General features: G+C 42.7%; 1 protein-coding gene across 3 annotated transcripts in view; it reads left to right on the forward strand.

Annotated features, from left to right (window-relative positions):
* The first annotated feature begins 3,158 nt into the window (after positions 1–3,158).
* The window catches only part of LOC147101213 (ras-related protein Rab-5C), a 39,103-nt gene continuing 29,894 nt past the window's right edge, over positions 3,159–12,367 (forward strand). The window contains exons 1-2 of one of the 3 annotated variants that reach the window (XM_085966465.1): positions 3,159–3,320; positions 4,446–4,556. The gene's annotated coding sequence lies outside the window, so the exon portion shown is untranslated. The remainder of the gene's footprint in view (positions 3,321–4,445; positions 4,557–12,367) is intronic. The other 2 variants (XM_085966464.1, XM_085966467.1) reach the window with 2 other exon arrangements.

Raw genomic sequence — 12,367 nt, forward strand, 5'->3', positions numbered from 1 at the left:
GATAATGACCAAATAATCTGTTTTTGTTATGTTGATTGAGGGATAAATTGGCCAGGACACAAGGAAGAACTCCCCTGCTCTTCTTCGAAATAGTGCCATGGGATCTTTTACGTCCACCTGAGAGAGCAAACGGGGCCTTGGTTTAACATCTCATCTGAAAGACGGCACCTCCGACAGTGCAGCGCTCCCTCAGTACTGCACTGGAGTGTCAGCCTAGATTTTTGTGTTCAATTCTCTGGAGTGGGACTTGAACCCGCAACCACCTAACTCAGAGGCGAGAGTGCGACCAACTACATAAGAACATAAGAAATAGGAGCAGGAGTAGGCCAATCGGCCCCTCGAGCCTGCTCTGCCATTCAATAAGATCATGGCTGATCTGATCCTAACTGCCAATCCACTATCTCAGAACCATCTCCTGAATCTAACAGAATTAGACACACGAAATAGGAGCAGGATCAGGCTACACGGCCCCTGGGCCCGCTCCACTACCCACAGGGCCATGACCGATCCGAACCTAGACTCATGTCCAAATTCCTGCCCGCTCCCCGTAACCCTTAATTCCCTTTACTTCTAGGAAACTGTCTATTTCTGTTTTAAATTTATGTAATGATGTAGCTTCTACAGCTTTTTGGGGCAGCATATTCCATGGACCTACCACCCTCTGAGTGAAGTAGTTCCTCCTCATCTCAGTTTTGAAAGAGCAGCCCCTTATTCTAAGACTATGCCCCCTAGTTCTAGTTTCACCCATCATCGGGAACATCCTCCCCGCATCCACCCGATCCAACCCCTTCACAATCTTATATGTTTCAATAAGATCGCCTCTCATTCTTCTGAACTCCAATGAGTAGAGTCCCAATCTACTCAACCTCTCCTCATATGTCCATCCCCTCATCCCCGGGATTAACCGAGTGAACCTTCTTTGTACTGACTCGAGAGCAAGTATGTCCTTTCTTAAGTATGGACACCAAAACTGTACGCAGTATTCCAGGTGCGGTCTCACCAATACCTTGTACAACTGAAGCAATACAACTGAGGCATGGCTGACACAGTCTACATGTGCAAATTGATAGTCTGTGTGCTTAAACTCTATCAATCGTACACTGAGTATTGTAAACAAAGGGAACAGAAAGCTTAAAAGCATATGTCATGACTTCCAAGACAAGCTAACAGATATCAAGGAAAGCAATCGGAGCGAGTATGCCCTTACACAGTTACATGACAGGTTGAAACAAATGTGAGGGATTTGACAAAAATACATGAAGCAGAAAATGGGAGATGTTTGTTTTCCAGCTGAGACAATGAAAACAATGTTTGTTTGAAATTGCTGCTTAGGAAAAAATTGTGCTGATTTGTGCGTGACATTCCTAGCCACGTGCTAATGAAATTTTCATTCAAGAGTTTCCATGAAAAACACACCTTTACAGCCGACCTTTATCACAAAACCTGTGGCACGGTTACATGCCCTGCTTGATATTCCTGAGCTAGTTGTGTTGTGTACATATGAATTTCTAGTTTCGAAGTCCGAAACCCAGGAAGAAAATTCCTCTTGAACTCATAAATTACTTTGCTTGAGTTTTATCTCACGAGGTATAGAATATAAAAGTCAAGGTGTAATGGTGAATCTGTATAAAACCTTAGTAAGACCGCAGATGGAGCACTGTGCGGTTTTGGGCTCTACAATATAGTAAGGATGTTAAGGCAACAGAGAGGATACAGTGTAGATTCATTAGGATGCTGCTCAGATGGGGGAGAACAAATACAAAGAAAGACTTGAAAAATTGGGGCTGTTTTCATTAGAACAGAGGAGATTATGGGTAACTTGATAGAGATGTTTAAAATTATAAAGGGATGGGACAGGACAATAGAAGTAGCTGCTTCCAGTGGTTGAGGGGTCTAGAACAAGGGGGCGTAGATATAAGATCAAATGTGAGAGAATTAGGTGATTGTGAGACTGCGGAGTACACTACTTGTGAGGAGGAAATACAGCAATCTTGACTGGTTGGGCCGAACAATCTGTTTCTGTCTTATAATTTCTATGTACAGTAATTCTATATATTTTACTTGACTTGTTTTACCTATATTAAAGCTCTCTACACTTAGGTAAATGGGGTGTGCCCCTATGGGGAAGTAGTATGCATCAGTAGCAGGCAAACAGAAATGTTATCTGTGTGGATTGGTTTGGAGACTCTTAAACATGGTGAGGAGTTTCTGTACATGTCAGGCACCCAGATGATCACAAAACATTTACCAATCTTACTCCCTTTATGTGAGCTATTGCATGAATATTAGGAGTAAAACTTATCCAAACCTGTGAGGCGGACCAGAACCATTTGAACACTTGAAGCTGCATTTTTTTAAAACAGTGAGCTGCATCAAAACTTCTTTCTTAAAGCAAAATGAGATCAGCCCCAATAAATGAGGTTTGACAGGTTTGCAAAAGACCCAATTGAAATGCGTTGTCACTGATGTGCCTCAATAATTCCGAGACTCGAAGTTAGCAGAACAAAAACAAGGCTTTTATTAACTTAGAAAGTAACACGTAAGAGAGAGAGATGTCTTCCTTCTGGAGACTGAGGCCAGACTGAAGCTAGCTTACAAACGGGGCCAGGTATGGGCGGAGCCCTACACACAGCACATTCCAGTATACAATACAGCACATTCCAGTACACAATACAATGAGGTCTGGGGGAAGGGAAATGACACTGAAACCGATCTCAGTCACAGGCAGTGGTGAATGGAATATTTCATCACAGTCACAAAGCACAACTGTCTGGAATTCCACTGATACAAATGTAATTCTCCTCAAATCAGCCCACTGCTCTGCATGCCTGGGACAGAATGCACCAGCCCACAGGGGCTGTCACTGTCAATCAGTCCCTCACTCCACCAGTAGCTTCAGGGCCCGTCTCCGCTATGCCCGCTGGGTATTGTAGTCTTTCCGCCCGCACAAAGTGACCTTTGCGGGACTACAACTCCCGAGATGCTCTGGCGAGACCGCGATTGGCCCCCGTCTCCTATAGTGTGCGGCTGCGCAATTGGTCGCCGAGCGTCACCCTACCGCTCGCTCCGCCCAACCTCTCGGCTGCTGATTGGCGAACGGCGATGTCAATCAATAAGGAACCCCACCCCCCCTCCCACCGCCGCCGCGCAGTTCCGGAGTGGAATGGGCGGGGCGGGCGATGCGAAAGCGGAAAGGCGGAAGTAGAGGCCGAGGCTTGGGCCTGGAGTTTTTAATCTGAAGTGGAGGAGGAGAAGTGAAGTAAGAGTTGGAGGAAAGAGCTATTACTGCCGTCGCTTGTTTCTCCTCTCATCCCTGCCGCGTGAGTAGCTGCTCTTCTGGTTTAATGGGAGGCGAAAGTTCCGCTTGTTGACCCTATCTGAGGCGAATGCCTCCGTTTTGTTCGGGGTGTCCGCTGCCAGAGTAGGGCCAAGTTTAACTGGCAGCAGCGTCGGGCATTTCCACCCTGCAAACCCCGAGTGGGATTCCATCCGATTGTTCCCTTCCCTCGTTGATGTTTGGTCAGAAGTTAAATAGTGAAAATAAGATCCTTGTTGCTGCAGGAGAACTTTAATAACATTCGAAGGAGCGATCAGGTTCAACTTAACCGGGGAGGTGAAATGGTACATTGTTCCTGATTTTTTTAAAAATTGACGTTGGATGTGTTAAAACTATTTTTTAAAAGATTGTATTCGAATGAGTGAATCATAGTTTATGTACTGAGCCAGCTGCTTAAAGAGTTTATTGCGAAACAAATCCGTCGCACAGTACAAAGCTTCAGGTGCATGTTAACTTTTTTTTGTTGCAGTCAGAAATAATAAACTCCCTTTGAATGCAGTTGTTCCCACCCAGCTTTCCTTTTTTTAATCAGTTGTCCTTAATATCTTAATTAGTGTGCTTTAATCACCGCCCACTTTTGGGTTCAACTTGTATTTTTTTACTGCTTATACCTTAGACATATTCATCACTAATATTGTCACTTGGCTCAGAGCAAGTAACATTTTTACTGGCAACTTTGATAGAGTGGTAAATTGCTCTTAAGCTAAGGGGTAACTGCTACAGTGTTTATAAAAAAATAAAATAAAAAAAAATCTCCAATTGAATGTCTGATTTAAAGCAGGATGAAAGTGCAGAATTGAAGCTAATCAGTTATTTGCAAGAAAAGCCTATTGCTTTTCACACTGAAGAATGGAGTATATTTAGATGTAGGAAGTGGCAACATGTTTTTTTAAAGAAAGCTGCGCAGATATATCTCCACATATTTGGTGTAACAGTTTAAAATGTAGAGTGACCCTCTACAGGGAGATTTCAAAGAGTTTGTATATGTAGATGTAGAGATCCTTTTTGAACCTTGTTTTGTAATTCTATATTGTTGGGTCTATTGGCTTATAATTCCAACAAAAAGTTTCCCCTTCTGTTGTAGAATTACACATTTCTCCATTTCCAGGGTATTTGCACTTGTGTAGTCCATTTTGAGTGAGCAAAGCACCACTATTCCACAATTCCCTTTCCAGCCTGCAAAATGAAACAAAAACAAGGAAGTACAACTGTGCATTCTGTAAGTATGTTCATGAGGTGATTGTGTCTAAGAGCGATGGCCCAGGTTATGTTGCAGATACTGCAGATTGTTGTAGTTGTCAGAGTTCTTCATCTTTGAATAGTCCTAGGAATATTGGAAGAGACCACAGCAACTGACAATTGTTAAACATCCCCATTTGTTGCTGTAACTCGTGCAATTAAGTACACGGGCCTGCAAAGATCGAAGATGCCAGTGGATTCCTTCCAATCCTAAAAATACTAGTGTTCTGATCTCAAATGATTTTGAAAGACCCTAGTTTTAGCAACTTTTAATCCTTCCAGTGTATTTTATTTTGTGTTGCCGCTAAACCGTGAAGATTAGGTTCTACAGAGCTAGTGTGCACAGATATGAGCTGGTAATTTGCGTTAATACTGTAGTGTGAATATTTGTAAACCTTGTTGAATGGTAGTTGACGGGCTAAAATCAGAAGCAGTGGGACAGTATTGATCAAATTCTGCATATAATAGGGATGTATGGCAAGTGTATTCCCTTCAGATTGGTCTGGGCTACCTCAATGCCTCATCTCTATATACAGTTGTATTTCTTCCTGCTTAGTTAATGATGGGAATATATGTATGTCTATATATATCTGAATTTCTTTGCTTCTACATCCCTAGTACCTCTCTTATTTACAAAATGTGTTTGAGACATGTAATTGTAGCAAAAAGGTACATCTCTAGTTTGGAATTGGACAAATAGTAATCCCAATGAGGGTTCAAAATAGTGAAGTCTCAGTGACCACGGGTGTGACTGGTTCTAATCTATAGCAGAGACACATGACGATGCTAATTTTGCGAGGTTTAAAAAAAAAAAAAATTATAAACTGGATCCAATAGACATTTGCAAGGATAAGGAGCTTTTCAGTTGGCTTGTCAATATAGTAAGTTTTTGTTTTGTAGGTTGCAGGAAGTAATCTTCAGACCAGCAGATAGAAATGTTCTTGCCCACTAGCCTTAAAAGTAAGGCAGGTTGATCAAGTTCTTCACTCTGCTCTGGGTACAGGGCACCCATTCTGTTTTTTTAACCTGTTGTTTTCTTACCTTTTCAATATAAGGTCGTGTGCTGTGCAAGGAGAAATGGGTTGAACAGGCAATCCTGTTTTCAGGCTGCATTTCAGAATGAGGGCCTTCAGTTATGCAGCGAGACTAGAGAAGTGGGGATTGTTTTGCTTGGAGCAGAGATGGTTAAGGGGAGATATAATAGAGGTGTTCAAAATTGAGGGGTTTTGATGAAGTAAATGAGGAGAAACTGTTTCCACTGGCAGGAGGGTCAGAGACCAGAGGGGAAACATTTAAGATAATTGTCAAAAGAACTAGAGGGGAGATGAGAATTTTTTTTCAAGCAGTGAGTTATGATCTGGAATGCGCTGCCTGAAAGGTTGGTGAAAGCAGATTCAATCCTAACTTTCAAAAGAGAATTCGATATATACTTTAAAAGGAAAAATTTACAGGGCTGTGGGGAAAGAGCAGGGAAGTGGGAGTAATTGGATGACTTTTTCAAAGATAAGCATGATAGGCCAAATGGCCACCACCTGTGCTGTATGATTCTATAATTCCCAATGTTGCTTTGTCAGTAACTGCTGAAATTGTATTAGATATCAAGGGTTTTCCTGCCCCTACCCTTGGGCATAATGCCCCTTTCACCCAGCTTTGTCAGATAAAGGGAACAGAGACTGAATCTAAAGTGCTTCCCTTTATTTTAACTTTGTGTGCTGGATATTTGCAACTGTTGCATGAATAAAGTGGTAGTGATTGCACATGTATAGGTGTGCATAGCTCAGGTGCTGCTTTTTAGAAATATGCACGTGATGTAAATTTAGCAGGATTGGGGGAGGGGGGGATTCCTAAAACCGAGAGCAGAGAACAAAAAGCACAGCTCTTGCATTTCTCTTTTTATTTTTAAATTTAAGCATTCACTATTTATTAACGACTTGGATGATGGCATAGAAAGTCATATATCCAAATTTGCTGATGACACAGGCGGCATTGTAGGCTGTGTAGATGAAAGCATAAAATTACAAAGGAATATTGATTGTGAATGGGCAAAACTATGGCAAATGGATTTCAGTGTAAGCAAATGTGAGGTCATCCACTTTGCATTTAAAAAGGATCGAACAGGATACTTTCTAAATGGTGAAAGGCTAAAAACAGTGGATGTCCAAAGAGACTTGGGGGGGACCAGATCATTAAAATGTCATTAACAGGTACAGAATCCAAAAGGCTAATGGAATGCTGGCCTTTATCTAGAGGACTAGCATACAAGGGGGTAGAAGTTATGCTGCAGCTGTACAAAACCCTGGTTAGACCACAGCTGGAGTACGTGAGCAGTTCTGGGCACCACACCTCAGGAAGGATATATCGGCCTTGGAGGGGGTGCAGTGTAGGTTTACCAGAATGATACCTGGACTTCAAGGGTTGAGATTACACAAATTAGGGTTGTATTCACAGATCACAGATCACAGAAACCCCACAGTGCAGATAGAGGCCATTTCGGCCCATCGAGCCTGCACCGACACATATCCCACCCAATCCCCGTAACCCCTACACCAACACATATCCCACCCTATCCCTGTAACCCCACGTATTTAATCCCCCTAACACTAAGGGTCAATTTATCATAGCCAAATCATCCTAACCCGCACATCTTTGGACTTCCCTAGAATTTAGAAGGTTAATGGGAAGTTTTAAGGATATTAAGGGGAACAGGTAGGGTAGATAGAGGGAAACTATTTCTGCTGGTTGAGGATTCTAGGACTAGGGGGCATAGTCTTAAAAATTAGAGCCAGACCTTTCAGGAGTGAAATTGGGAAACACTTCTACACACAAAGGGTGGTAGAAGTTTGGAACTCCCGCAAACGGCAATTGATGCTAGATCAATGGTTAATTTTAAATCTGAGCTTGATTTAACCAAAGGTATTAGGGGATATGGGCCAAAGGTGGGTATTTGGAATTAGATCACAGATCAGCCATGATCTTGTTGAATGGCGGCACAGGCTCAAGGGGCTGAATGGCCTACTCCTGTTCCTATGTTCATATCCAGTGATTCCTGCTGGAAGGAGTGTGGAGAGAGGATGAGGACAGGATCAAGCTCTTGTGATGACGTCCAGTGTCGAATAGTTCACTAATTCTTACAGCCTAGCTTCACATGGGCAGTTATTTGAGTTGCTTGTCCCTGTGGAACTGCAACTAAAGATTCTCATTCTTGTTACTACTGCATTAGTACTAAGCACGTGACTATATTTTTTGCATTCGCTAACTTTGTTTGCCTGCTGTGCAGACCTATTTGTGAATTATCTTTGGCAAAATTTCCCTTCTTTGGGAGCAATGTTACTGGTGTACAAGTGTAAATTTATTGGTGTTGAATTAGCTGAATGATGTCAGGGTACTGGTGAGGAAGGGTGAAAGACAGAAAATTCTGCTACCTTTAGACTACCATTGGAGTACAACTTTTGAAAGGCCTACAGTCATCTTGATGGCCATTGGATCTTGGGTTTTTCCAGTGGCCTATGCCATGCTCCTTTTAGCCAATTTGTCGACATTTTTAGATTTTACTTCTATCACTAGTTCACAAAATCTGTGATCTTTTATAAACTTGGTCTTTTTATCACGGCATATTTTGAAGTAAAATTGATTGAGCAACAAGATGCAAGGTTTCAAGTGGGTTGGAAGGGATGGTCTTTGCAGGGTTTTGGCTTTTCACTTTTAACATCAAATACCTGGTCTTGCCGCCCCCTCGAGTTTGCGTCTCAAACCCTTGCTTTCATCATGAATTTTCTCTTATCAAGTTTGATCTGTGGCTAAACCATGTCTTAATTTCCCCAAGATTTCTTTGTATCTGGGATGTGGAAGATATCCTGGCTATTACATAGGATTCATCCAGATACTAGTGTAGTTTGGTTCCTTTGCCGTTTTCCTACATCTGATTTTTGTTGGGCGTTGTCTGTCTTGCTGAAATTAAGTTGACTGATAAATGAGACTTTTTTTTTGTATAACGCCCAGCGTTGTACCAGGAAGTGTCTAGTGAGCATGTACTAGGTATGGCTTAAGGGCAGGGAGGAAATGCTATTCTCTTTTAACTGATCTGCCTAATTTCTTTGTATGCATTCCTTGACCTGATCGAACGTGATTTTGAAAATGTAGCAGCATATTTTAGGGATCTGTTTATGGCTCTCATTTCGAGTGTATATATAGATTGATTTTTGTATGACAATTTGCTTAGAAGCAATGTGCTATTCATTGAGTGAACAGACTTCATGTATACAAAGAAAATACTGCAGATGCTGGAAATCTGAAATAAAAACAGAAAATGCTGGAGAAACTCAGCAGGTCTGGCAGCATCTGAGAGGAACCGTTAACGTTTCAGGTTGATGACCTTTTGTTAGACTTCATGTATACAGGAAACTCTTTATTATCCGGCACCAACGGGACCGCTGTGGTGCCGGTTTATCAAAGTCTGGATTACAGAGAGGTATAGTTAAAAGGTACGAGAGCTCCGTACACAGCAACAGATCCAGGCTTCCCTGTTGCTTAGCAACATGTGCAGGAACTCCAGCCACAGACCAAGCCTCCCTGTTGCTTAGCAACAAGTGCACGAACCCCAGTTACACAGCCACAGATCCAGGAACTGCCACTAATATGAAGTAAAACTTACCTGAACCTACTCCTGAATTTTGCCGGTTAACAGAGTTTCCTGTACATGACTTGGGATGAAAATTTCCAGGATTCTTCACTTGTCCCTCAGTGTTTGTTACACAGCTTCTGTTTTAATGGTGAGCGACACAGTTTCTATTCTGTAACAAATGTTATGCAGCAAACTTATATTTTTTAACCTCCCTCCCCCCCATCTTTTTATAAGCTCACTTGAGGCGAGATGTTAGTACTAGGGAATATAACTTTTTCCTTTTCAGACAGTGTCACCATCAAGTGCTCCAGGCACAACATTGACAGATGCAGAGTAAAGCTCGCTCTGCTCAGACACCAGCTGAGCAGAGCCCCCTACTGTGTGTGTATATTTTTTTTCTTTTCTACATCAGCCTCCCATGGCCTGTCGAGTGAAATTGCCATTTGGGACCAATTTTGTGCTGTGGGCCCATGTCTACTAGAAACTGGAACAAGACTACCTGAACCCACTTCAGAGGGGGCTTACAGCTATCAGACTGGAGACATTGTTCCCATCAGCTTGGGCTAGATTTGAGTCCGAGTCCCAGAGATGTAAGGCCCTTGTGCTGCAAAAATTCCACAACATTTTTAAATGTCTGAAGGTACTGAATCATAGTGGAGTATAGATTCATGGATACTGGCAATCTTCCAGTGCCTTGCATAAGTGGTCGGTCTTCATGTTTGAGCCTAGACCCCTGTGCTTGCTGACCTACATTGGGTCCCGGTTAAGCAACCCTTGATTTTAAAATTGTCATCCTTGTTTTCAAATCCCTCCATGGCCTCGCCCCTTGTTATCTCTGTAATCTCCTCCAGCCCCACAACCCTCCAATATCTGCGCTTCTCTAATTCTGGCCTCTTGAACATCCCCGATTTCAATCGCTCTGCCGTTGGTGGCCGTGCCTCCAGCTGCCCAGGCCCTTGTCTGGAATTCCCTCCCTAACCCTCACTACTCTTTCCTCCTTTTTAAGAGGCTCCTTAAAACCTACCACCTTGACCAATCTGCCCCAATATCTCCTTATGTGGCTCGCTGTCAAATTCTGTTTGATAACGGTCCTGTGAAGTGCCTTGGGACGTTTTGCTATGTTAAACGCGCTGTGGCAGTTGGTGGTAGTTGACAATGCCCATCATAGTCCAGGTGCATTCTGTTCATGTGTGCACTTTACAGCAGGAGTAACTGGATAACAGTGGGGAGTGGAACCCCAGCTCTCCTACCTCCTCCCTATCCCAGGGGTCCTGAGGCCAGTTGTAGCCCTTATACGATCTGCTAAAAGCACAGATTGAAAATGTTGATATTTAGTAGAAACATTTGAGAATTTTTTTCTCTTCAGCCTGCCTAACTTTCCACATTAATTTCTTTTTAAATGCTAATGCTGCCTTTTACGTGTTCACATTGTAATCTGATTTCTATGGGACTGCAATAGTTCAGCTGGGGAAAAAAATGCCCCTTGCATCCAGTCACGAGTTATCTTGAGCCTGATCACCATTTTACTTAGTTTCTATTGTGAACAAAAAACGGAAAGTTCTGTAACTTTACTTGAGTTGTACTGAGTGATTATAGTTCTTTGACATTGTCATTTTCCTTTTGTAGTTTGCTAAAAGCTAGGACACTCTGGCAAAGGCTGATGGCAGGACCAGTTGTGTTCTAAATGTCCCAGCCAGCTCTGTAATGATCTGATTTCAATCTGTCTGAGTTAGGATCAAATGGGTGGTGTTCTGTATGGGATCTTTTTAAATGGCTTCTAACAGCTGCTTTTCTAAATAATCTTCCCCTGTCCCCAGCCAAAAACTTTAAAAAAAAAATTAGAACTTGCAGTTCTGACAAAATGAAATCAGCGATGGATCCTGCAGTATACATATTGAAAATGACCCAAATTTAATGGACTGGGTTTGCCAGAATTGAATTGCAGTGCTGTCTGGTAGAGAGGAGCATGTGATTGTGTAGTTCGGGCGGCCAGTTGTTTGAAAATTGGATTGAACAATGAATGTGACTTGCAGTGTAATCCTCCTATGGGCACACTATTGCAGCAGCCAGGAACTGCAGTATAAAAGGTAGTTGAGCAGAGAGCTGTTTTTGTGCAGCCCCAGAGAAAGTCATTCCAGAAGGTTGTATCTTTTATCAAATGTGCACAAAAATACTTGCAGCATAACTGATCTCGTATGAAGCAAGCTTAACTGCAAATATTGCTGTGGTCAAGGGGTTGCACCTCCCGTACTGACAATCTCTTGAATTTGAGCCAAACGGACTGGCAGCTCATTAGTTCTTGGACTGGTAACAGCAGGTGGAGCCATTTTGTTTGGCATCTTGGCTCCGAAGAGGGACAAGCTGATTCAGGCTACCGGTTTGTCTTCTGGCAAGGCCGCATTTATTGCTCATCCCTAGTTGCCCTAAGATGATGGCGATAGGAAGCAATGGTTTACACACTTAAGAGGCATCAAGAGTCAACCATGTAATGAGAACTAGTGTAAGCCAGACTAGGCAGCGTTGGCAGGTTCCCTTTCCTGCGGACATTAGTAAACCAATTGGGTTTTATGGCAATCTGGCCACTTTTGTGGGGTTTTTTTCTCTTGCTACTAGCTCGCAGATTTATTGATATCAAATCTGCATTCATGGCCTCTGGTTGCTAGACTGGCGCCATAATCACTGCACTACTCCAGTTGTAGCTATGTGTGGAATAGAATTGCTGCCAGAAACTGGAGGACTCTGTGACTCATTTGTTTTATTTTCACCCAAAAGGGAAATTGGAGATTGAAGAAGTGGTTTAAAAATATTAATGGTGGTTCAGTGGTATAGCTCACTGGAGTGTGAGGATGCTGTGCCATGGAAGAGGAAGTGGTATTGCATCTCCAAATGTTCAGTTGCCAGTCGAGAGTTACTACAGGAAACTTTCTGGTATCCGGCACTGATGGGACCGAGCTGGTGCCGTACCATCAAAACTGCCGTAGAAACCAGCGCTAATGTTAAAACATATGGAGCTTTTGAGCGCTCCGTGTGAACCAACAAACCCTGTTGCTTCAAAACAGTCGGCCGCAGCTTAAAATGCCTCTGCAGCTAAGCAACAGCTTCAGCTAGACCTTGCAGAGCCTGACTGGGGGGGGAAAAAAAAGCAACGAGAAGTAAAAAAAACTTATAGG

Source organism: Somniosus microcephalus, chromosome 24, assembly GCF_052327205.1.
Source record: "Somniosus microcephalus isolate GS21.2 chromosome 24, FLI_Smic_1.0, whole genome shotgun sequence".
Classification (NCBI taxonomy): Eukaryota; Metazoa; Chordata; class Chondrichthyes; order Squaliformes; family Somniosidae; genus Somniosus; species Somniosus microcephalus.